Source organism: Crocodylus porosus, unplaced genomic scaffold (assembly GCF_001723895.1).
Source record: "Crocodylus porosus isolate Cpor-Errol unplaced genomic scaffold, CroPor_comp1, whole genome shotgun sequence".
Lineage (NCBI taxonomy): Eukaryota > Metazoa > Chordata > Crocodylia > Crocodylidae > Crocodylus > Crocodylus porosus.
Genome location: NW_017728886.1, coordinates 25,269,359 through 25,274,534, shown reverse-complemented (window position 1 = coordinate 25,274,534; position 5,176 = coordinate 25,269,359).

Genomic DNA, 5,176 nt, shown 5'->3' with positions numbered 1-5,176 from the left:
TCACAGCTCCGTCCCATGTCCCACCTTGGCTGGGCAGCACCTGCCTGTACCTCAGCCCCACTCCCTCCCTCACCACTGGGGCCTCGATCTGCTTTTCCCCATGACAGACTTACCAACTAGACCCGCTGCTCTCCCTCTACCAGGCTGTGTGCCTGGCCACCTGCATGCTGCATTATAGCTGCGCACACACGGGGCATTTAATCAGTGGCATTTTGGCCACATCAGCCAAAAAAAAGCTGATTGTGTCAATTTTCCTTACGTCAGTGCTGATATGGGCCTGATACATCGGTGCACCTCTGCTTTGAATTATGATTGAAGGTGGACTTTGCTTTTGTGTTTTTAAATCTCATAACTGTTAGCAATGCTGCCTTCCCACAGCCCCAGACTTCATCCATAATGCTGCTTTCCTTATTTCCCAAAGGTATTTCTTGGGCAGCTGAAGCAACTCAAGTAGTACCTACCATGCACATGCAATGAAATGCTCTAGTTAATAAGCAGGCTACAGCACCCTGCACTAGTTTCAACTTTCAGACTGATTTAGGGCATAAACTTTACAGAAAAAGAACAGCTTGGGTGACACCTCCTAAGGGCAGAAGAGCATCCCAGCTCAAGCAAGGTGAAAAAAATAAATATTTATTAATCTACCTACTGTGGGAAAGAGATCCAAACATGTAAATCACAAGAATAATAAAGAAGTTAGTAGCCCAAAAGGACTACTAACTTCATCAAGATTTACTGATGAAATCAACTTCGTTTTAAATCATCTCTTTGGACCTACTTAAACTATACAGGACAACAGACACTGTTTTTAAATTACTGTCTTCAGCAAATTTATAATGGCTTAGCACCCCAGACTAAGGGAGCAATCTGATCCCACCAGTGCAGTTCCTCTGTGCGAACAACCTTACCTGGATTTAACTTGGCTTTGTAAGGGAGTCAAATAAGTATAAATTCCCTGCACACTTTGTTAGAAGTGCTTAAGCACACTTTGTGCTTAACTGCACACTTTGTTAGAAGTGCTGCAACTGTGTATAGATAACGCCTAAGCCAAAGGCTGTGGTTGTCTAGCAATATAAACCAAAAGTAGATAGGCGCCAACTACTACCTTTACTCCTTACTGCCTCCTTAAACAGAGGAGTCTATTTACAAAGGAGATCTTTTTGTGGGTGATAAAGACTGTTCCAATACAGAAAGCAAACAAAGTGTTCACTGTCTTTCCCACTTCCTTTTTAATTGCACACTCATAAACACATCAACCAGGAACATTAAAAGTCAGGAAAAAAAGAAACTAGACCCCCCTTCAGTGACAAACTGCCCTGTTACAGTCCCAAGAAAAGTATGCCGGTCTCAGGGCAAACAAGTTATGATGGCAGGAGCTGCATTAGAAGAGATGATTGCAGCTCTCTAGTTAGCTGAGTAGATGATCAGAGGCTAGCTTGACTACTGTTGAGCAGTGAGCTGGCAATAAATTGCAGTCTACCAGATTCCCAGACTGTGAGCCAGAATGCCCTCTGGCATTGAAGCACCATTTCTGATGGACATTATTATTTTTATTTCATCTTCTTATGGTTTTCTTGAGTAAGGCAACACCACTGCTGCCAGGATGTGGTCTCCAAGTTTCCTTATACCCAGCTGCAGCCCCCAGAGAATACAGACATTTAGCACAAAGACAGCTGCAAGTAAGACAGACTTGACAACACAGTGCTCAGGGCTAGGGAATTCAGAAGATCTGAGCAATCTCGAGCAGCCCAGGATCCAACAGCGTCTCCTAAAGATATTAATGGAGGCAAAAGTATTTTACAAATCACTTACAAACTGGTGTGGAAATGCTGGAATCAAATAGGCTTTAAATGTTATGCTGAATAACAAGATAGTGAATGATCTCATAAAATAGAGGTGCTCAACCTCCAGCTGGCAAGGCAACATTATTTCACCTGTGGGTCTTCCCACAGGTCTGAAATTTGGTATTGGGAATGTAATAGGTGCTGTGCCCCAGAGGCAGCCATGATACCCGCTGGTGGCCACACAATGCCTGCCCCGCTTGGGCTCCTAATGTACCTCCCTCTTTTCACGCCTTAACATAGTTACTGGTTTTTGAAAAGGGAGGCTACCCCAGGGTCCCAGAGTGAGTCCTTGCCTAACAACAGTCAGCGCTAGACCCAACCTCCTGGACCCAACCTACCCCTCCCTGCCCTTCAGGTGCTAAGGGGGGCCCTCCCAACCTGTCTGTGCTACAGCACTCTACTTACCTAAAGGTCTAATTTTATGGCCTCCAAGCCTCCTACAGCCATGCCCATACCATTCAGATGTTACCATTTTTTCACTGTACCAGGCACCTTGCCCCCAAGACATCAAGCCTTTGTTGGGGCCTCAGCCTTCCTGGCCTCCGCCTTTTTACCTAGATCCACTATACCAGACCTGGCTTCTGGGCCCCTGGCCGTCTCCACTCCCCCTGGGCACCAAGCCCCTGGCCCTGTCCCAGCTCCAACCCCCCTTTGGCTCAAGCTCTCTCTGGCTGGGCTCCCAAGACACTGGTGAGCCCCAGGCACCTTGCTGTGGGTTAACCATGATGTGCCCCCACCCAGCCACCCTGCCCTGGCCTTCTCATCTCCTCTTACAGCCACTCCTGATTCACTGGTTTAAGCCTTAAACCAAAATACAAGCTTACTGGCTACAATTAAAACTCAGCCCACCAGTTGTATAACAAATGCTCCTCATGCAGGGTCAAGCTTCCCCACCAGCCATCAGCATCTTACTTGTGGTCCATAGGGCAGCTCAGGCATTGGTCAGCCAGGCCCGCTCCTGCACCCTCTGGCTTGGGAACTCTTCTCCCTGCACAGCCAGACCAACTGTCTGATCTCAGGGGGTGCATAAAACCAGTGCCTAAGTCCTGCCCCTTCCTGTCGGGTAACTACAGCTATGCACAGATATTTCCCTTCTGAGCCCGATGACCAGGTTGCTTTTGCTGTTAGGGTTTAGCTAAGCTACCTGTAGCCCTTTGCATCTGGACTGCCTAGATGCCTACCCTGGCACAGCTTACTGCTCTGCCACAGTTTCCTTGGAGCACAGCTCCCCGTCACGCCCTACCCCTCAAGGTCAGCCTGCCTGTACAGCTGCCTGCTTATTTGAAGCCAGCCTGCTTTCTAACTGAGAGGGAACAATAGCAGGCTGAGCTGGCTCAGGGAGGGCTAGCGAAGTAACAGGAGACCTCTGGCTCTGCTACAGGAGCACTGCTAGCATTAACTGCAGCTCCTGATGCCAAATTTGTAGCCCTACATGCTAGATTGTACCATTTTGTAAGGCTGAGCTGATAAGCAGCTGGAATCAGTGTGCAAGATTGGAGCATGTGTGCCTACAGGCCATTCCATCTGGCCCATGGGGCCCTAAAAATTTTAGAAAATTAATATTTATCTGCCCCTGGCTGCCTGTCAAAGATGACAGGAGTCAGGGGCAGTAAGACCCATGGGAAGCCCTGGCAGGCTTCTGCAACAGCAAGGCTGTCCTGCCTCTCCGCCACAGTGGCCTTAGAGCAGGCACAGGCAGCCCTATGCAGGCTCTGAGTGGCTGCAGCATGGGGTACTGGTCACAGGGGAGGGAGCAACTGTTTCCTGCCCCCCCCACGCTGAGCACCAGCTTGTTCCCCAGAAGCCGCTGCTCAGCACAGAGGAAAGCAGCCCCCCAGCTCACTGCTGCTGGCTGCCAGCCCAGAGCCTGCTAGGCTGTGGTGCAGCTGCTTCACCGCTGCCTCCAAGTTGCCCAGCGCAGCAGCAGTAGCTATGTGGAACAGCTGCTGGGGCAGCACAGAGGCAGCAGTGAAGCAGCTGCACCACAGCCTAGCACGGCGTGGGCTCTGGATGGGCAGCTGCACCAAACACTGCTTAGCAGCAGAGAGCGTGGGGGGAGGGGGGGTGCTTTCCTCCACAGAGCAGCAGCTTCTGCCAAGCTGCTGCTGCCACGGCTCAGCCCCAACAGGTGAGCCCAGAGCTGGCGCAGGGCCTAGGTTAGAAGCGGCGCTCGGGAATGAGCTGGTGCTCAGCATAGGGGAAGAGCGGCTAGCCCTTCCCCACCCCATGGGCGGTGCCTGCAACTGCTTGAAGCCCGTAGGGGGCTGCCTGTTCTCGCCCTCCAGCAGAGACTGCCAGCAATGGGGGGGGGGAGGCAGGCAATGTTGCTTTTCTCCTGCACTAAGCACCAGCTCATTTCCCACCAGTGAGTGCAGGGCATGCAGGGTTGGGGCTGCATGCAGCTCCCCCCAACCCTGTACCACAAAGCTGGGGCAGAGGCACTGGGAGTGAGCAGGCACACCAGAGCCAGCGGCAGCCAGGTGAGAGTATGAGGCCTGTGCTGGTGTCCCAGGGCCAGTGCCAGTGGGGCCCAAAACCAAGGTGGCAGGAGCGTAGGGTCCCAGCCAGCAGGGGCTCTATGGAGCTGGATCAGCTCCCCCCTCTGCCTGCTGGTGCATCCCAGCCCAGCTCAGCTCCACAGACCCCTGCAAGCCTGCACCCCATGCTCCTGTTGCCCTGCTCTGGGCCTTGTAGGACCAGGCCCGGAGACACTGGTGCAGGGCCCAAACTCCTGCTCATTTCCACTTCCCCCCGCCGCTTTCCCCACTTTCCTGCCCTGCCACTCTGCACTACATGGCTCCCATGCCCCCACACACATCCACACAAACCCCTATATGCAATCATTTGCGCATATACACCACAAATGCCTACAAATCAAGACAAAAATATATTTTCAATTAAAATATATTATATGATTTTTACTGTGTAATTTGTTGGGTTTTTTTCCTTAAGATGGCAAACCCTCTTCCCCAAAAGAGTACTTCCAGGGCCAAGGGGAGGGATTTCCAGTGGCACAGGTCAGAGGCTAGGGGCAGGACTTCTGGTCCCATGATGGTGACCAGGAGGCAGGGCACCTGCCAAGGGGCAAGGCTACCCATGCGGCCCTTGACAGTTTGCAAAAACTCAGTAAGTGGCCCTCTGCCCAAAATAATTGCCCACCCTTGGTCTAACCACTAGACTACAGAAGTTAAGCTTCCCCTTTGCTTCATCTCTCTCACACTCATGACTTACATTTGTCTACCCATTGCACTGACTCCATGTGCCAGGGCACTACAGGCAGGCCACACCCCATATCCCTTGTGCCACAGTGCTGAGTCCAGTGTTGGTCCTAG